Here is a 22,298-nt window from a genome sequence, read left to right on the forward strand (position 1 = left end):
AAACAAATAATATACACATACCCTTAAAAATGGAATCAAGATAAAGTTCATATGCCAGATTAAACCAGACCATAAGGCAACTGCATACAAGATATGGATTAACTCATTCTTATTCAGTCTGGATTATGAAGTTTTATATCAGGAGCATCCACTGCGAGATCTGTATCCCTGTGTTTTGTATCTGATGAGCCTTTATATAAACTAGATCATTTTAGAATTCAAGATCTATTTAAAGACTTGGCAGCCAATCAGGTAATCAGCAAGTCCAATGAACATTTCTGTCATGTAATTCCTAAGTATTATTTGTGTCAAGTCTTGTTTAAACTAGCAAAGAAGTTTCTGTGACATTTAAAACTCAAAACGTGATGTTGAGAGATACCAAGAGATGGAACTATAAACTGTTGACACAGAGATATGTCTTGCGTTTTTTGGTGGTATAATGCAAATGTCGAAATTAAATTGCAATATTTTAACTTGTTATCTACATGCAATGAACCATGACTGACGGTTCAGGGCAAAATAAAAACACCATGGAAAGGCTAATGCTTATAAAACTGCATACCCAACACCATTGACTTATCAATTGGTACCTTGTTAAACTCTGAAAGTTTCAAAAGTCCATGAACCATGATAAGGAAGTGGGACCAATAATCTCTATGAAAATGAGACTTGCAAATGCCCATACAACTGCATACCAAATATCAGATATTACATGTAGTAACTCATCTTAAACTGATCTAATCACAAATCACATGTAAATAATGCTAAAAAAATTCAGTCAATAAACCATGACTGAGGCTGGAGCTGAAAAATCTCTATGGAACTGAGATTTGTCAATGCTTATACATCTGTATACCAAATATCATTGACATACCCCTTATAGTTCCCTTTCAATTGACCTAATCACAAACTTATACATGTAAACTAATTAAAAGTTTTAAGTCGACTATTACTGAGGGAGAGAAGCAAATTATCTCCTTAGAAATAAGATGTTTCAATGCTTATATAACTGCATACCAAATATCATTGACCTTAGACCACTAGTTGTTTCCTTTAACTTGAACTTATCACAATCAAATACATTGTTGAAGCTGCTGCTTATGGAAAAAGCATGCCCAAGTCTCGCCTTTTCAACTTTGTCCATACCATACAATAAATCAGCTGTGTGTTACCCTTGACCACAGAAACCTCTTCCCCCTTTATTTGTCATTCAGACTCAAATAAAATATAAGAAAGGTTTTCTCAATCAAATTTTTATTTACCTATTTATTTATATCATTATCATGCATCATAATATAAAATACTCAAATGAAACCAGACCCATTCTGCTCCATCAAGTGTGTACAAATTATTACAAGTAAAAGGAGGAAAAGGATCTGCATCATGGGTAAGGTATCATTGGTTAAATATTACAATTATACAAAATAACTGACAGCAATGAGGATTCTTTTTAGTTTCTTGATACCAGTTCCCAGACTAGCTGTTTAAATAGAATTTAGAAAATCAATTCTGTTCTGAGATACACGTCTTAAATTTAATATCCTTAGGTCTTAAAGGAATATTTTTTTTTGCTCAATATTAAACTTGGTGCTTTCCAATACATTTAAATACCAAACTTAAAATACATTTATATAATTCCATAAAATATATGAATCCTCAGTTTGTCACATACGAAGAGGCATTTACAAATATAACAAGGAATACAATGGTAAATACTAAGATAAAAAATGCATAAAAATACATGAATCAAATTCATTTATGAGGTGTACTCAATTTCTACTGGGTTATTTAAATAAACTAATATAGTGATCTGTGCAAAATTAGATTAGATCACCAAGGAAATAGTTAACTGCATTTCATTAAACATTTATAACCCCAAGCTCTTATATTGTATATAAAGTTTCTTTATAATTCCTCCCAATTTCTAACCAAAGTCAATTCTTTATATCAAAGTAGGACAGTTATTTAACAATACATGTATGATATAAATATTTTTTTTTATTATTTTCTGGGAACCAGAACTTTTTGCCCAGGAAGTAATAAGTAATTATTTCATATAAAATAAAAAGAGGAGATATGATTGCCAACGAGACAACTCTCCACCAGAGACCAAATGACATAGAATTTAACAACTATCAGTCACCTACAGCCTTCATCCATGAGCAAAACCCATACCCATAGTCCATATCCTTTAGGAAATGTGCCATTGTAAGCAAGTATATTATCTGTTTGCTCATCCGTCTACAACTTCCAATCACAATTAAAGGATTGAATTGTTTTTGCCTAAACTTTCAAATAATCTTCAGTATCTGTTGGCATTGTGTATATTTTTTTCACATCCAAAGGTTCCCCAATCGAAGAATGGACTTTTCCATTTATAAAATTTTATTACTCATATTGAAGGATAGGTTGGTTCAGCTGATAAGAACATAGATTTAGTTAGAGCAAGATTCTGCATTTATAAATCTTGTAACTTGGTCAATCTTCAACGACCACTTCAATATTTATGTTCATTCATTTTTCTATTTTATCCACTAAGAAGAGTTAAAAGCATAATAAATGTCTGATCTCATTATGTAAATTTATATTTTGAATTGCATGTATAATCAAAATATATAAACTCAATCATACTAAGGCTTGGTATAATAAGATTTGACAGTAAAAACAAATAAAATCACATAAAAGCCACTAAAATCAGATAAAACACAAATCTTGTTATAGCAAAGCCTTATAAAATTTACATTAAAGCTACAGTGGTAATATATATCAGTGTGAACCCCAAATTTATTTTGAATTTAAGTAATTAAAATTTTGTCATAATGAGATCCAACTACTAAAACATGATTAAAACAAATATATTTGAACCAACCTATCCTTCACATGATAAAATGGTAGTATGAGAAGCTTCTTTCCCTTTCTTTTCAAATACTTAGGAGGTCCATTCATTACAATTGAGAACCCCAAAATTTCATTATAATAAAATAAAATACACCAAGCCATTAGATACAGAAGATAATCTGAAAGTTTAAATGAAAACCTTCCAATAGTTTATAAGCTGTGGATGAGAGATGATGATGATGGACAAACAGACAGACAAATCTTCTTTAATAACCTTTTTATGCTCAACATGAGTGCAGATGGGCATGGGATTGGTCCTGCCCTGGGTCATATCAAAGAATTGAAAATTGGTATTTGATGCTCCCCTGCTAAGCATTAAGCAATTAGGAGTAGGAGCAAAGACGGGTCAGCTGGAAGTCAGAATAATGTGTTCAGGTAGGGTTAGATGTCTTGTGCAGACTTTTACATTATGAACTAGCACATTAAAAAAATCTTGCATTTTTAATTATCCATCCATCCTTCAAAATCAAAACTTCTTTTACAGGATCCTGGTTGTACATGTGGAGGGGGGAGGTAATTGTTTAGAAGCTGAGTACAAGCCTCAAAAATCAAACATTAAAATATAAATAATCATAAATGAGAAAAAATATAGAAATCAATCACACAAAAATGAGAAAATATGACAAACTGCAAAAACTATGTAATTATTTTCACTTAGAGTGGTCTCAGATGCTGAATAATGCATTTATAATATATAAACAAAACCAATAAATAAAACTGACAGCCATTAATTTGTATTAATGTAAAGAATGCAGAGTCAAAACAAACCATCTAACTAAACATTTTTATTTCTAGTTCATATTGCACCAAAAACTCAGTACTTATAATTGTTTAATAGGGGATTTGTTTTATTCCCTTTTAGTGTTTGGCCATCAAAGTCCTACTTAATAGGTTTTTAACCAGAAAAAATCATTTAACAAAGGACTTATAATTCTTAACTAGTGTACATAACCTAAAAAAATATATGTAAACTGAAGCAAGTCTTATGGGTATCTTGTGAAACCATACATCATGCCTTTGGGACCTCTCAAATAACAATAATTTCACAGTTTTTTTTTTTATATTTCTTCAATCACAAAACAATAATTGAATGCAAGAAAAAATAATGAAATAAATATTTATAATTTGAATAAAAAAGCATTAAAAATTAATTGCATTTATAATTCATTCTGCTTATAAGACAAACATCTGCTGATTTTTTTACAAAAGATAGCAACAGTTCATCCAATGGTTTGCAGGATTGTAGTCTGAGGATTTTACCATACAAGGAAGGCAGCAACAGCAACTCTTTCGACTGAAAAAGAAACAAAATTATATTTCAATTGTTGATTCTTAATTTTAAAATAATCTAATGGGAATAAAGAAACAGACATCAGTGTATGTTAAACAATTTGTTTGTTACTTATATTGATTACTCAAAAATATATAGTATCAAAAATATCCGATTTTAAGGTTATCTCCCCTTCATATATCTTCTTCAGATCTAGTATCTGCTTTAAAGGGTACATTATTTTAAAATGAAAAGATTGAATACTGATTTTTTTTAATTGTAAATTAAAAAAAAATATATATATTGAAATCTATTTAGTGACATTCATCACACTATAACATAAAAACATTAAAGTTGTATGTTGATGAAAAAGTTCACCTTATAACAGCTTTATCCCAGCAAGTAACCCAATGGAAACCTGATGCTAACCTGGAAAATAAAAGTAGTCAGTTATACTAAACTTTCCTAAAAAAAATTATTACACATGTACTCAATTTAAAATTGCACTAGGATAACAAAAAATCGTAAGGGTTCCGCGGAACCGTGTCTCGCCTACTTTTGCTGTTACCTATGTTTTCAGTGTGATAGGGGAATGCACATAATAGATTTACAGTTAATGAAATAAAACGTTTGAAATGTATGAAAAAAGTTATGCTTGTAAAAATGAATACAGTATGGAATCAAGTCTATAGATTTATAAAAGAGTTGAAACATAAATTGATTGAATGAACAAATGATAAAAGAAGATAATTTTTACATTGTTTGATGATTTATCCCTTAATTCAGACGACGACGGAATGTAGGATCGCTCTGTCAACAAAAATGGGGAAAAAATTATTAAAACTTTTTCTCTAGGATACTATCTTTTGATTGTAAGAAGCTTCTGTCCAAGTTTGGTAAAAATCCAGGATGGTTTATGAATCTAATAAATGTTTTAAAAACTTTAACTGCAGACTGTATGTAATGTTAACTGGAAGAAAAACTAAGTCCATTTATAATATACGGAAAAACAGGAAATAAATTTTTACAAAATTTCCTTCTAATTACTAGCTTTTGATCATAAACAAGCTTCTGTCCAAGGTTGGTAAAATTCCTGGATAGTAGAAAGTTATTAAAATTTAAAAAAACTTTAACCACAGAGTGAATGTAATGTTAACTGGCAGAAAAACTAAGTCCATTTATAAGTAAAATACTGAAAAACTGGAATTTTTTTTTTACAAAATTTACTTCTGGATACTATCTTATGATCATAAACAAGCCTCTGTCCAAGTTTGGTAGAAATCCAGGATAGTTTAAGAAAGTTATTAAAATTTCAAAAACTTTAACCACAGAGTGAATATTTGTGGACGCTGCCGCCACCGACGGCATGTAGGATCGCTATGTCTTGCTTTTTCGACAAAAGTCGAAGGCTCGACAAAAATCATGGAAAAAATATTTGGTATTCTGAATTATAAACTGAGTTTTATATTTACCAAAAAAATTCAACCGGTATCTCATCAGTGTAAAATTATTTTTTTGGTACTAAAGAACCTTATGAAATTGATTTCAAATATTATATTACTAAACAGATGCTTGATTACCTACCAACATGTTAACAATATCAGACATCCGTCTTACTCCCAACACCATTAAACATCATTATTATAACAACCTAAAAATAAAAAAAATTAAAAAATAATTACTTGTTTTACAGATCAATCGGTCTCTAAGAAGACTAACAAAATAATGCTATGTTGCATTTATTAAAACCTGTTATACATTATCATCTTCACTATATAAACTTTAAACTGCTAGAGATAGAAATTGACCTTGTGCAAGTGCACGTATATGTATAAGACAACGATTTTGGAATATTCAATTACAAAATCGGATGTTTTGTTCTCTTTTGATGGTTCTTAAAATCATTTTCATAACAGCGTAGACAACCCCAATACTTATGTTGGTAATAATATACTAACTCAATTGCTGTAAATTCAGAAACTATTGCAATGTTTTTATTATTGCAAAAAATGCAACATGGTTGTATTGGCAATGATTTAAACTAGCATTTTGAAATTTTTTATATGAATTAAACAGGATTTTTCTCAATATCGCAAAAATTAAAATAGCATATTAGTCTAAAATTACAAAATCGCAATTAATGAATGGTTATTATTATTTTGAATTTATTGAACCATAAAATTAATTTTTGACTCTTCACATTGAATAAATCTATTCAATATAGTGGCTTATGTAAAATGTGAAGTAAAAAAATTTATTTTATGGTTCAATAAATTCAAAATAAATTATAGCCATTCATTATAAATAAATTTCTATCAAAAATAAGACTCAAAGAACTTTTTATATTATTTATATTAACCATAACAACGTACACCGATGTTGGCGTATGAATAAACAACGTTAGAGTGGGCGTATCACCATAAAAATTGACAACATTGAAAATAAAAGTAATACTTTTAACCAATCAGAAGACAGTAAATACACCAAATTTATTTATTAAAAATTGCACACAATAATTTCTGAATTTACAGTACCTTTAACTTGTTTGCCATTGGCTATCGATAACAGTGATTTTACGCTCACTCAGTCTGTCAGAGGCCTTCCAATAAGGATTTAAATAGAATAAAAGAGCAAAGTACATGTAGGCACAAGAGAAGAAAAAGAGAAAATAATTATTCAACATTTAAATCAACACAAGGTTTAATCCTCTGCTAGTAATTCGTACTATTTGATGTAGGCATTTAGAACCTTTGGCGACCCGAGTTTAAATGTCTATAACACATTCAATGTGACAAGTGGGCGTTATAAACTTTCACCTTATCTGACCCAGTCAATAGATAATATAAAAGCGCCAAGAAATCGTCTTGTCCACGCTTTTATGAAAATGATTCTATATCAATTCAATATTCAAACAGTTACAGACTTTGCATAAAAATTTGTTGGACCCAAATAAGTTTACAAATTCATTGATAATAACTTGCATACAGTTGGTTTCTATCCAACACAGCTCACTCGATACCAGACAGAAAACAAATGTAAGACTAGATACTCTAAAAATCAAACACCGATAGAAAAGAACCCTTAAAAAATAATGTTAAATGCCTATATATATATTATTATCATAAAATTTGTGGAATATATACACTTACCACATATTTTTCATGGTAAAGCCTCAGACTTGTTGAAGATTAAATTGACCATCTCCCTTAGAGCTGCTCTCCCGGCTGACAAGGTGGCTCTCCTCATCATCTTAACATCTTTTTTTTTTTAAATATAGTTTTATACATTAAATATATCAGATGTATTTCCAATAAATCCCCTCTCTTGAAAATTTCAGCAAATCAATTGTTAATGACCCAAGATTTCTCCCACCCTGCATACTTATTATCTAGAGCTCTGCTTACATTTATTTTTTTTTATTACAGAGCTCTAAATAATAGTCAACATTAGCTAGTATACATCTGATATTAAAAAATAATGTACAAACATGAATATCCAAGTAGATGAAAATCCTAACATTGAGGGAATTTCAAGTATGTGGAGTTAAACAGGGGTATAATAAATTGACTCCCTTTGACCCAAATTTCACCCTGTTCAGACTCCACATCCTTTTTATATTAAACAAAATAAAAAAAATAGTACAATTAAAATTAAAAAATAGATTGATAACAAAAATCTAATATATTTTAATAAAATATTTCGTACTGATCGACTTATGGTGGCAGAGTGGTCCTATAAGTAGTTCAACTACTGTATCACTAGCCTGTCAACACTGAGAACCCTCACATGAAATGTGTAACTTCATTCTTAATTTGACTAGGGTTTGCCCATTTCCCTGATGAAGGTGATGTTTTTACCAGGCACTTTGGCTGTCTCCACAAATAAAAATTTACAGCCAAAATTATAGTAAATCATGTTAAAGTGGTGTTTAACACCAAAAATCAACCAATCCAATTTCAACAAGATGTTCTTCAACTATGCCTTTTGTAAAATTATTCTTTAAAAAATATCACCTTGGTTACAAATCAAAATCAGCTAAAAATGACAAAAAAAGTGCAAAAAATATATTTCTAACTTCTTAACATCGTAAATTCCTCTGCATTAGAGCACCCTTGTCACATATCTTAAAGATATTAAAATTAACATGAAAGAAAAGGTTGTAAGGGGATATATATACTGCAGACCATTATTCATCTTTTTAGTTTACACTAGAGAGGCATTTGCTATGGTAAGGTATTTTAATACGTTGCTAAAAAAAAATAAAAATAATTAAAATTTTTGCTAGGAAATTTAGTGGGAATATTCACATCGGCAGATTTAATTGCATTAACTACATGTATAAAGTAACTTGTAAAATTTGAAATTATCTCAAATCCAAAAATAACAAAAAGATGGCAAAAATATATACATTACAATTTGCAAAAAAAAAATACATTTCAATAATTGAACCTTTTTTTTTCTTTTTTCTTTCTTTTTCTTTTAGATTATCCATTCTTAAACTGCTGGAAGTTTTTTGACTAGACATGAGTATAAACGGAAAATAGAAAGAATTTTTGTAATGTCAAATACAAGTTAACCTACAACTTCCAATCTTGTTGAAAATGGAGAATCTTTACATATTTTTTTTTTTTTTTTGTAAAAAAATTATGAACATTTTCTCAAGCATACACAAAAATAGTCTGAATTACATTCTTTACTGTTGCAGTTATATCACACAACCATTTTATGCAGCCACAGTTATCTAAAACAGAAATATACATAACTCATGAACACTGAAATAATATTTAATGCAAAACAATTATAATTAACTGAGCATTACAATTATAATGTATAGAACATTTCTTTTTCTTTGTTATAAAGTGATTTGTTGACATAAAATTTAAAGTACCAGTATTTCTTAGCAATAAAAGGATGAAAAACAAGTCATTGGCTGATGTCTTGACAAATATCTTTTTAACATTGTTTTATAGCTATATATAGTATATCAGGCTATTAACATACTTGATTGAATTTTTTAACATTTAGTCATGTTGAATCTTTATAGCTAACTATACAATATAGGTTTTGCTCATTGTTGAAGGCATAGGGTGACATTTAGTTGCATCCACATCATTTGGTCTCTGGTTGATAGCTGTCTTATTGGCATACATACCACACTTACATATTTTCATATATGGGGACAACTATAGATAACAAAAAAACTGAAATCCCAAGATTTCAAATTATACATTATACTTTTTGACTTCCCTTATATATCTTTATATCTACTTCTAAATAGTTTATTCAACTATAAGTAAAGAAGACATAAATATGTAAGATTTACATCTGTGCCTAACAAAAATCTTGGGCTTTAAAATGCTCTTGGATGAAAAGTTCATAAATCTATGTATTGATTCTTACCATAAAAGTCAGCTCCAATGCCCACTCCCAGCTTCAATCCTTACAGACAAGCTGTGATGCTAACCTGAAATATATAATGATAATATGATATTATTACGTGAGTATTTCTGTATTGGCCTTGTTATTGGTCCGAGGCTTGCTATATTGGCCTGAGGCGAAGCCGAAGGCCAATACAGCTGGCCGAGGACCAATAACAAGGCCAATACAGAAATACACGTAATAGTATCTTTATTAATTAACTACAGTGTTACAATATTTTTTTTATTTCATTTCACAAGAGATAAACATTTTTACCTTGAAGTGGAACTATCCAAATCTCAGTTTCTTTTTATAAGATGCTCTATCTAATGATCTGGTGTCGTTTCCAGGTGTCTTCAGCATTTTCTCATCTGCTGAATTTTTCTACCCTTTCCAGTCACTATAAAGTGTTACAATTTAAATTTAGACACAACACATAAATAGTAATTGGAAAGGTACTGCCATTGCATGTGTTATGCAGAAACAAACTGAAAAAATAATGTAGGAGTTGAAAATGATACAACTATCCATAAGCCAACTGACCAAAGAACGAAGATTTGCACAATTACAGGTCACCCTTCCAGAATGCATATGCCTGGTTCGGGTTTAAAAATAAATGACAGTTTACAAAACATGAGAAGCGAAAGTAAACAGTAAATCGATTTGTACCATCGTGAAATTATGAGGTCGACAAGAAATGAACTTTGTGATAATCTACTCGTTTCCCAAACCTGAAATAATTCCATCGTCTGCTTTCAAAATGCTTTTTAAATGAATGTGACCGTCTTAAGCCTGAAATATATGCCATACTGAACGTTTCAGCATGTTTATGGTGAGTAAATGAAAACTGCGTCTTCCAAACAACTGTTTACTTTCAGTTTGTGTTTATCGTGACTTTCGATCTAAAAACTAGAGACGTTCCGAAATCCTGTATTGGCCGGATCAGAACTCGGCCAATACAGAAAAAAAATCTATATTGGCCGAGTTATTCTGTATTGGCCGAGTTGACACCTTTATATTGCATAGGCAGTTTTCATCATATTAAGTCCAATAACAGTGTAGTTAATTAATAATTCATTAATAAAACCCTGTAACTTGGAAACGTTAAATCTAAAATTTATAAAAATCGAAAGGGAGCTCATGTCAATAGATATAAACAATTCACCAAAGTTTTATGCAAATTGGTTGAAGCTTTTTTGAGTTAATGTCCGACATGTTGACGACAGACGGACAACGGTATACCATAATACGTCCCGTAAACCAGGGCTTCCAAAATTATTTTTAGCCAGCCGGACATTTTATATATTATCCCGATTTTAATCCCTTAAGACTAAATAAACAAAAGGCAATTATGGTAATCAGTTGCCGAGTTGGCCATCCCAATGATTGATATTTAAAAAAAACGATATTAAAATTTCTTTGATTCAAATTCGAAGTTCTGAAGTAAACTGTTAAATTGGCAGTGCATCATCCGAAGTGTGCAACATCAGCGTACATAATCTGCCTTAGACTCTTTATTTGTGCAAAATAACGTTGTCAGAAACTTTACTTTCGTTTTTAAATCTGAAACCGGATGTTATCTTGACAATGGTAAAACATGGACCAGAGACGGATACGTAAATTCCGTGTACGTTTGCAAAGCATGAATGAGTGTAAGTAGCTCATTCTACGTTATTTCTTCAAGAAAATATTCGAAATAAACGTGAGATAAAGGTATCAATGACAATTTAAGCATTTTTTAAAGAAATTAGGATGCATAATTAAATTTCACACCTGCGTACATGCACATGCGTACACGTGTACTAGTTCAAACAGAGACATGTCTCTGGTTCAAACAACGTGGTTATGACGATTTTTCATTTTCACCTCTTTAATTTTTTCATCAAATCTTTTTTGTAAATGTATTTCTGATAATTTAAATCTCTTTGACTAAATTAATTAGATGCAAACCGGTGAAATGTAAGAAAATAACTTTGAATAGACCGATCAATGTCCGGTTCAAAATAGTTTACCTGTCACCTGAACAGGTAAATTTCAGCTGTTCGGCAACTAATTAGCCTTGATTAAAATGAGAAGGTATTAAAGTAGGGGTTGTTTTGATAGTACTTAATGATCATGTCACTTTTATGACCGGAAATATGTGGCTGTTAAAGGCAAAAGGTTGGGTCAAAAAGATCGTGAATTATGTTAAAATGACCATCTCTTAAGAAAGCCTTGAAATCTAAAAAGTAGATGACCATTTTGTGCTTTGCCCAGCCGGACTTTTACCGGACATTATACAAATGTCCGGAATATATGACCGCTTTGGAAGCCTTGCCGTAAACAGGTGTATAAAAACTGTTTAAAAGGTTTTTTGGTATTATGTATGTATATTGAATAGATTGAATGATTGGTTATTCAGGTTGCTTAAGGTCCAGTGGCAAATCATTGAATAGAAATAGTCTTAAAATGTGTTATATATGTCAAGAACATATGAATGAGACAGCAATCCAACAAGCCAACACATTTTTATGTAAACAATTCAGATCCTAAACTTTACTCTTATTTGTTACTGATATATTAATAAGAGTAGATTCCTGTAAAAAATCTTAAGCGTTCAAATCTTAGTTTTTCCATAAAATATTTAAAATACATTTGAGTTTTCCAAAACAGGACTAACATACTTGTACATACCTTTGTATTACCTGTATAAGACCACCAAGTCTTATTCCCACACCATGAAAACATGTCTCAGAAAGAACCTGAAATGAAATTATAATCAACACATTATACATTTTGTAAATCAATTTGTGTGTTACCGATAACCTAAAATTTACTAAATATTGTTCTGATTTCTTATTGCAGGTAGACAATTGTATAAAATCATTTTTTTTTAAATCAATATAAAAGATAGAAAAGTAAAAAAACGTCAGATTTAAATTTTAACTGCACAAAAAATATCTGAATATTTTCCAGTTATCTCCCATTGAATGCAAAATCGTGTTTTAAATAGAGTTCAATGACTATTTTTAGGATTTGCTATTGATATTTTAATAGAAAATCTTGTTCATGTATCTTGTATCTTTAAATACTAAACTGGTAAATTAATTCATTAATGGTGTTTTAAATGCAATATTTCAGAAGGGTCTGTTATCTTAAAAGATCTGGCTAAAATAAACTTGCCTTTTCTATTTTCATGGTAAAGAGTCAGACTTGGTTGAAGATTTAATTGACCATCTTCCTAAGAGCTGCTATCCTGGCTGACAAGGTGGTTATTCTCAATATCTTATTGTCAATCTATGTTGTGTCCATTTGTTTTTAGAAAATAAAGTAACATACATAAAAAAATATCAGATGCACTTTCAATTAATAAACTTTTTGAAAAATTTCACATAATTTATTTTACACATAATTTTTCCCACCCTAAATTTCTATTATCTAGAAAACATCTGATATGTAAAAAAAGTGCATAAATGTGAGTATCCAAGTAAATAAAAATCTAACATTGAGGGAATTTCAAGTATTTGAAGTTAAACACAGTATAATAAATTACCTCCCTTTGACCTAAATTTCACCCTGTTAGAACTCCACATCTTTGTTATATATAACAAAAAAACATAAATAGTATACTGGTAATCAAAATAAAAAAATAATTAAATTACAAAAATTCAACACATTTCAATAACATATTTAGTGCGGATGGAGTAATGGTGGCTGAATGGTCAAAGTAGTTCAACTACTGTATCACTAGCCTGTCAACACTCTGAACCCTCACATTGTAGGTGTGTTTAAGGTCAATCTTAATTGACTAGAGTTGCCAGTTTCTCTGTTGAAGGGGATGTTTTCACCAGGCTGTCTCCACAAATAAAAACTGGTAGCCAAGATATAGCAAATCATGCTGAAAGTGGTGTTAAATACCAAAAATCAATCAATCTACTTTCATCAAGATATTCTTCAACTATGCTTCTTGTAAAATATTCTTAAAATAATATACCCTTTGTTATAAACTCAGCTAAAAATGACACAAAGGTGAAAAAATATATTACAATTTGCAAAAATAAAAAACATTTCAATAATTGAACATTTTTTTTTTTTTTTTTTTTTCTTTTCTTTTTATTTTTTTTTAGATTCTCCATTCTTAAACTACTGGAAGTGTTTTGCCTAGACATGAGTATGAACAGAAAATAGAAAGTTATTTTTGAAATTTCAAAGACCTATTAACCTACAACTTCCAATCTTGTTGAAAATGAAGAAACTGTACATAATTTTTTTTTTCTTTTTGTAAAAATTATAAACATTTTCTCAAACATACACAAAAATAGTCTGAATTACATTCTTTACTGTTACATTAAAATCACATAGCCCTTTTATGCAGCCACAGTTACCTGAAAAAGAAATATACAGAATTAAACGTAATTGTCAAAATCTGAAAGTTGAAACAATATCTTGCAAAATAATAAATAACTGGCCATTATAATCATGATTCATAAAATCTTTCCCTTACTTTGTTTAAAAGTGATTTGCTGATATATTTTTTGAATTACCAGTCTTTATTAGCAGAAAAGGATGAAAAACAAGTCAATGGTAGATCGCCTGTACGAAATTATAAGGCGTATTACGCCTGGAAATCTGGCGTAAACCAGGCGTAAGTGGTAGTTACGTGTCCAGATCCAGGCGTAAGGGAACAGGAAACGTAAATTTGTAGTCCTTACGGGCGTAGAAAATATGGTAAACCTGGCGTAAATTGAAATAAGCAAGGCGTAAATTTTCCTACGAGCGTAAAACTGTTGGTATGGCGTAAATCATAATACCCATAATGCTTTGTTGATAAAGGATCATGGGATTTTTTTTCAAAATTTGGCTCTTTGGTATTATTTTGCAAGAGTTGGACTTATGGCAGCTTTATATATTCAGGGATAATTAAGCTTGTTTTGTGCTTTTTGGAAGAAATTGGAATTATGGAATCAAATTGATTAATGAAAATTGTGAAATAAAAGGAAAGTAATATACATGGTAAAAGATAATTATGTGAGTAACTAAGTTTTTTTTTTTAACAGTAATTTTGAATTCTGAAAACCTTCATCCTTGGATGATAACATTAAAATCTTTCACATTAAGTTAAATTGCAGTATTATCATTGATATTTTGGTTAAAATGACATTAATTTTCAAAAAAACTTAGTTAAAATGCTGGTTTTATTTCAGGAAGAATTAATTGTCATAATTCTAATTTAAACTAAAACTTATTTGAGCCAGTGTCTGTCTAATATGTATTTATTTATATAGCTTCTTCAATTAATGGTTAACATTTCAAGTTTCATGTCAAACAATGAGAAATTTAAGCAATAGTACAAAAGTTTGTATCAAATACACAAAAGTACACAGCTAGGGTAATACACTGATTTAAAATAAGTGTAGTATTATGTAAGGATATTACGCCTGGTTTTTTTATTGACCAGGCGTACTCATTTGCATATAACGCCTGGTTTTCTGTGGACCAGGCATACTCATTTAAATATTACGCCTAATTTTACGCCTGGTTTCCGCCTTAGTTACGCTTGGTTTCCGCCTGGACATGCATTCCGTAAACACTACAATGACGCCCTGATAGAGTATGATTTCTACGCCTTGTTTCCGTGTCATTTACGGGCGTCCCATTTCGTACAGGCGTCTAACATATTTCTTTTTTTGCATATTGTTTTTTTTGTATTGGTTCTTACCATAAAAGTAAGCTCCAATGCCCACTCCCAGCTTCTATCTTTACAGACAAGCTGTGATGCTAACCTGAAAAATAAAATGATTAGTCATTCAAGATTGTTTAAAAGGATCATTTTTGATATATTGTATGTATATTCCATATTTTGAATGATTGATTCATTTGATTGTTGGTTGCTAAATTCCAGTGGCAAATTAAATAAAAGTCTATAAATATGTAATAGAAGTTGAGAACAGCAAACAAGCATCCCAACAAACTTTTACATAATCAAATCAGATAATTAAATTTACTCCTTTAAAGGCAATTAAAGAAAGCAAAGACTTCTTACCAAACTCCTACAAACCTTCACGCTTAGAGCACATGCTATTTCCAAATACATTTTATAATACTTTTTCTTTTTTCAAAACAGGACTAACATACTGGCACATACCTTGGTATTAGCTGTATTAGACCACCAAGTCTTATTCCCACACCATGAAAACATATCACAGAAGAACCTAAAAAGAATTAAAAAAGACATATTATATATTTTACAAATCCATTCCTCTATAAATATAAAGTCACTATATAATGTTCTGATCTCTTACAAAATGTACACAATAGTATCAACACGTTTGTAAGATAAACTGCTGACAGGGATGTCTTAATTCGATAACTTGTTAGTAATGCAAATAAATACAAAATGTCATTGATCTATAGCAAGGAGTAACTATTAACCTGACTAAACAGAAAACTTGACATAATAAAAATAAAACAAGTCAAAGGTTTTTGTTTGGAATTTAACTGCACAAAAGTGATGTGCAAATTTAACAGTTATATCCCATTGAATGAACAAATCTTGCTGTTAATTGTATTTGTCTCCCCTTGAAATTTTAAATATTTTGATCGAAAATCTTGTTCAAGAAAATGGTAACTTAAATTATACAACTTATTAAAATTAATACATCAATGGTGTTATGCATGCAGAAGATCAGAAGGGTGCTGGCGTGTTGTCTTTATATGCACTTCTTGTCGAATATTTTCTAGAAAATGTATACAAATATTTGGCTTAAATAAACTTGCTTTCTTAATTTCTTGGTAAAGCCTCAGACTTGGTTGAAGATTTATTTGACCATCTTCCTTGGAGCTGCTATCCTGGCTGCTTTCAAAGGTTTTCCATCATAGTTTTTTATGCTAATCAGTCCACTGAATCCATTTTATCTAAGTAATGAAATGTCCTTTCCATTGTACATTATAAAATGTACAATAGTCACCAGAATGTTCCAAGGCATCTCACATTATTTTTCCAATCATGGAAACTGAAGAAATTCTCAATTCAAAATACAAATAATTTATTAAATTCATTTAAAAAGTACTGTAAAAATACCAGACATGCTTTTAAACAGGTAACTTGTATTTTGATAATTTACGAAATGTATTCTGTACCCCACAATTTCTTCCACTCATTAAAAGTATATTTTAGAACTATGTTTACAATTTTTTTTATTTACAGAGCTCTAGATAATAGCTTTTAATTATAAGTTACCAGACATCTGATATGAAAATACTTATACCAATGTAAGAAAAAAAGTACAGTGTAGTAATAGTATAATAAACACATATAAATCAACATTTTTTAAATATTTTGAAGCATAGTTTAATCAAAAATATCTCATTTTCAAGGTTTACTACTCATGTACATAGTAGTCATGTATAGTCCCAAAATTTGTAAAAGCCTCTATAGATTTGCAAACTCTCTGTGAATTCCAAAAGATATGGGTTAAAAACTATTTATTTTACCTTTGATGAAAAATTACTTAGTTCCCAAGTCAGGAAAAAAAGTATCAAACAATTCCATAGTACCAAGTGGACAACTTAAATATTTGTACAATCATTGTGTGAAGTTAAAAAGATTGAGATTGAAAACTGTAGGAGTTGATTACACAAAATCAGTACCATCTTTGAAAATTTTGGAAAACAATCATCAAGATCAGAATTAAGGGAAAAATGGGGGGAAATTCCTCAAACAATTTCATGTAAGCAGGTACACAACTTCAAAATGTACGCAATTATTGTGAAGTTTCAGTGGTACAAGAAAAAGAAGCTGAAATGAAAAAATACAAATATGATGCAAAATGATATTACATGTATCAAGTATGAAATCTTTAAGATTTAATAAAAAAAATTTAGAAAGAAAAAATTAAGAACTCAAAGAAATGATATAAATACTGATTCTTTATAATAAAAATTAATTTCAATACTTTATAATTTAAATTAATTTTAAAACTCAAATGGCACGTAATACTTCAATAAAATAGATTTTTACTTTTTACTTTAGTTTTATACTTGAAAGAAAAATAGTAGCAAAATTTACAATTGAAAAAGTAAAATTTTTTGTTCCCAGATTATTTATGATAGCATTTTTGATTGGTTATATCAAAATTTGTTTTATGTAAGATTACTTCCAATGACTTTTGTCAGAAAAAAAGGAAAATCACTGATATCTTGACAATAATGGACTGAGGCAAGGTTACTGCACTCTCCGGAATCATTTGTTCCTTAAATGGATAAGAACCAGAAGCAGCCAATATACAGACTTACAGGAATCAGCTCGTTTTTGCTACCGGGAAAAGAAAACAGATAACCAGTTAAATCTAAAATAGTCTGGTTATCTTTAACTTTTTTAGTGATTAAATCCCCAAAGTCTGAAACAGGGTCTAATATAAATCTAAAACTGCTTGGTTAACAGAACTGATTGTATGCTATCGCTCAGGCAAAAATAATCATGTATATAATGCCTATCCATGTTAAAACTACAATAAAGTATAGCTTGCAATAATTATTTCTTAATTATTATGGACTAATGGAAAACTCCTTTGAACTAATTAGGCTAAAGTTGGATCCCTGTTAAAAGAGTCAAGCTCTTAGATTACTCTTTGTCTGGCCATTAGTTTCAAAAAGGATCCAATGAAGAATAGCTGCAGTCAGTTATTGATAATTGGGTTTTACTTATTTTATTTTTTTAAAGTATTTTATGATGGCAAGTGCTTTACCTACAAATGTATATTGTAATTACCAAATTTGAAAAAGATAGAATGGTTTGATACCAAGGAGCAAATTTATTTATGTTGTAATTCAAACAGTATTATAGGGTTAAGATCAGTCTAATACCTTTTTCAATAAAAGATCTAAATTGTATAAAATGAGCTATATTTCAACAAACTCATGATTTGAAATTTGAAATTTTTGTGTTGTACAATCTACTCCTTTTCATGTACACATGACAAATAGAATAAAATAGACCAGTTTTCAGCTCCTTTTTTGTGATCTTGAAATGATCCTGCTCACTGTCAATACTTTTGATTGCAAAAAAGAAAAATTGTTTCAAGAAGCTGGACAAAATTATCCTTTAATATATTGATCACAGAATGGCTTGGGAATTTAAAAAGATTAATTTTCTATTAAACAGGAAATGTTTACAAAGAAATGCTTAAACTCAAGACAATTTAATTTTACAAATTACGATGAGCAATTGTTAAATGGGACCAACAAGTAAAATTAAAACATTAATACCAGTTGTCAATTATGGTCTCATGATAATGAAGTTATCATTAAATGTCTGGAATCTGTGGATGAAAACCTAGTGTTGAAGGTGAGAGTTGAAAATTAACCCAAGGTTCAGAAGCTTGAAGCAAAGGGAGATAACTACTGTAAGATATAGGGATTGATAAGTTAGATAACTCTTCACTTGGAGATGATGATAGTTTCAGATAACTCAAAATGAAGTTTTTAGGGTATTGGAAATCATTATAAATTTCGTTGGTCATCTCAACGAGATTGATTTTCTCCCTTGAGCCAGTACCGGGAAAGTGAGAAAAACAATCAAGTTGAGATGACCAATGATAATCTGTTTATCGCTATTTTGCTTATGACGACGTTGAAATTTACATTGACAATGGCACGTGCAGCCTTAGTTTCTAGAGATACTTTCCATATCTTTCTACTATGCTGAGAAAGGAAATTATCAGTAAGATCAAAGGAAAATTCAGTAAAATTGTGATAATAATATATATATCATAGAAATTTATTATTGTTCACCAAATATTAAAGACTTGTACAAGCTTTCAGTCATGTAAGAATTAATAACCTTTGCGATTATGTTTATAACTCTATAATAAATGTAGATTAAACATCCAAATTCTTTTTTGTATGGCAGAATTTTCGTTATGGCTTGACTGCTATAAAAATGTATTTTTACTTCTTTATTATCTTAATAGCGATCAGTGCTTTAAAGATGTAGATACCCAGAAACAATTTTGAAGAAGATAAAGTATATCTAAAAAACTTTTGGGATCATTTTCCACTTCCCCTGAATGCAACTTAATTTACGAGAATATGTTATCTAGTTTTCCATTTCCATTACATCATAATATGTCAAATACAATTTAGATTTTGATTTTGATTGAAGATATTCATTTTCAATTTTGAAAATAAGAAATTAAAGAAAGTATGAAAATCGTACAGATTCAAAGTTCAAAGCAGCTTTATGCTCAAACATTTGATTATTTTTTTTTTGACTAGCAATATCAAATATTTTTCATTTCAGAATTACATATATAGATTCCTTCGAATGGTAAACACCACACCCTAAATACCTCAAAACCAAAGAACCATCCAAAGAACAACTGAAACAGACAGAAGATATAACCAACCCTACTACTTCAACACCAATAAGCAACTTTGTTGTTAGTAAAGACACGCAGCGCTCCAAGCATAATGTATTTCTGAAATGATCATTTGATATTTGTTAAGTCTACACCAAAACTCTGAAGATAAAGAATGTTTTGCTTCGGAACTTTGCATGCACTAGACTGAGTTTAAATCAATTTCAAGTACTATGTTATTCTATAATCTGACAACTACAATGCTTTGAAAATGTAAAAATTTTAGGAAAATTATTATTTCACTATAAATCTTAAATTTTAATTTAAATGTCTTAGGAAAATTATTTCATTATAAATCTTAAATTTTAAATTAAATGACATCTTTTTTTTTTAACAAAGAACCAAAAAAAATGCATTTACTCATTATCTTTTGATTTTGCCATTTGATTAGGGACTTTCCGATTTGACTTTTCCTCAGCGTTCAGTATTTTTGTGATTTTACTTTTTTTTTCACCACAAAAAAAGCACTGATAGACCTTTAAGACAATGTTAAAAAAAACTTTCAATCGTTGGATCAAATGACAGTCTGTAGTGGTGAAAATACAGAGAAATTAATCATAACCAGGATAAACCTCATCTGAAGTTATTGCAACTATCATCATCTCTGTATTGATAACTTTTAATATTAAATTAACACCCCAAATATAAAGAAGGCGTTATACCCTGGGTTAATCTCCAACTTCTATATTTTGCTTCTTATGTTGTTGCACATTAATAGATGCATAATTTAACTATCGAAAATTATGGACAAATCTTTTACTGCATTCAAGAAGAAAAGATAGACGTGTTTTGAGTACAGGTACTTGGCTATCATGGATCAAATGATCATTTGGCTACTGTTGTAATAAATAACATGAAAACTTTCACAATTAAAAATTGCTCATCATAATCCTTCAGAAATATTAGAAATTTTAATGGTGAATATTTATAACAAATATAAAAGAAGACTTTTTCATATAAAAATAACTAATTCAGAATTAAAGTATTTTTAACTTGGGGTGTACTGGATGACACACACAGTACATCTGTGTTATAGAAATTTCGCCTGCAGATTAACCACATAGTAGTAGTAGAAGTAAATGTGTGCATTTTCAAATCATCAAAAGTTGAGATATTTAAAAAATTACTGCATTCAAATTTTGTTCTAAATACCGGTACATATTAAGAGTAAAAATATGAAATTTAAATAATCTGAACCCAGTCATATTTTTTCAATTGATAAATACTTCACATAAATATCTTAATTTTGAGTCTTGGGGTTGGAATCCCTCCTTTTATTCTGATTCCTCTTTTTTTTTAATATGTGAACGTTTCATGGTGTTCCTTAAGGTTTGGAACTCCCCTTTTCAAAATGGCTGTATCCACACATTGTACTGACTCAACTTCCCTAATGTAAAATAATATACACAAATGACTTCTCTGAGCAGTTTAAATTCTTTCAAATTTGTAAATTCAGTTCATATGAGTTACCTCCCCTTCACTCAGTGAAATTTTTAAATTTTCTATCATCATGGAGGGACATAAGGATTTTTTTACAGACTTCAAGGTTAATTATTTTTGAAGCCAAAGGGAATTCAGTATGAGGACTATTTTTCGGGGGAATTTGATTCACCCTTATTAGAACTCTGGAATTAATGAGTAATTTTTCCGACTCAGTGAGTGAAAGCTTTATTCTTTTACACAAATTTTGGTAGCACCCTTGCTAAAGCCCCTCATAATGCAAGATACCAGTGTTTTCATGGAGTAAGACTGAGTCGTCATCATCTTAACTTGACTCACATGAATGTTAAAATAAATAACCAATATTTTCTGTGAAAAAAAGGTGTATCAATTTAATAAATTATGGAGCATATTTTTTTAAAGTTAAATTGATGTTAAAATTTTGTCAAACATGAAGATACTTCAAAAGAACAAACAAAGAATAATAATTCTAAAAAACTATATTTGAAAATTATGTGCCATCTTTATCTAAGTGTCACATTTAAAATTTAGAATTGAAGAAAGAATGAATGAAAAAACACCCTTCACTTTGTCAATTTGTAAATTTGTTAACATATCAATTACTTACCCACTACTGTCCTGTCCTGGTAGTAAAAAACCCATCCTAGTAGTATTTCTGTCCTGGGTCACCCGAGTTCATCCCGTGGTCTCTGGTTGGCTTGATGTTGTACATATTAAGTTTTCAGTTTAGTGTTTTGTAGACTTTTGTCTGTCATTTCTTTTGGTTCCAACTTCATGGATCACCTGAGTTCATCCTTGGTCTTTGATTGGGTTGGTGTTGTACATTTTTTAGTTTGTGTATTGTTTTGTATATT

General features: G+C 29.8%; 2 long non-coding RNA genes across 2 annotated transcripts; both read right to left on the bottom strand.

The window, feature by feature from the left end:
• Positions 1 to 1,234: 1,234 nt before the first annotated feature.
• On the bottom strand, positions 1,235 to 12,329 carry LOC127727950 (uncharacterized). Its single transcript, XR_007993931.1, has 6 exons — positions 12,282 to 12,329; positions 9,569 to 9,632; positions 7,318 to 8,909; positions 5,753 to 5,819; positions 4,547 to 4,597; positions 1,235 to 4,192 (listed from the first exon to the last, which is right to left on the bottom strand). It is a non-coding gene; the product is annotated as an uncharacterized LOC127727950 (long non-coding RNA).
• A 1,319-nt stretch (positions 12,330 to 13,648) lies between these two features.
• Positions 13,649 to 15,779, bottom strand: LOC127727966 (uncharacterized). The gene is made up of 3 exons (XR_007993947.1): positions 15,711 to 15,779; positions 15,285 to 15,348; positions 13,649 to 13,950 (listed from the first exon to the last, which is right to left on the bottom strand). It is a non-coding gene; the product is annotated as an uncharacterized LOC127727966 (long non-coding RNA).
• Between the last annotated feature and the right edge of the window lie 6,519 nt (positions 15,780 to 22,298).

The sequence above is a fragment of the Mytilus californianus genome, unplaced genomic scaffold (assembly GCF_021869535.1).
Source record: "Mytilus californianus isolate M0D057914Y unplaced genomic scaffold, xbMytCali1.0.p SCAF_2, whole genome shotgun sequence".
Classification (NCBI taxonomy): domain Eukaryota; kingdom Metazoa; phylum Mollusca; class Bivalvia; order Mytilida; family Mytilidae; genus Mytilus; species Mytilus californianus.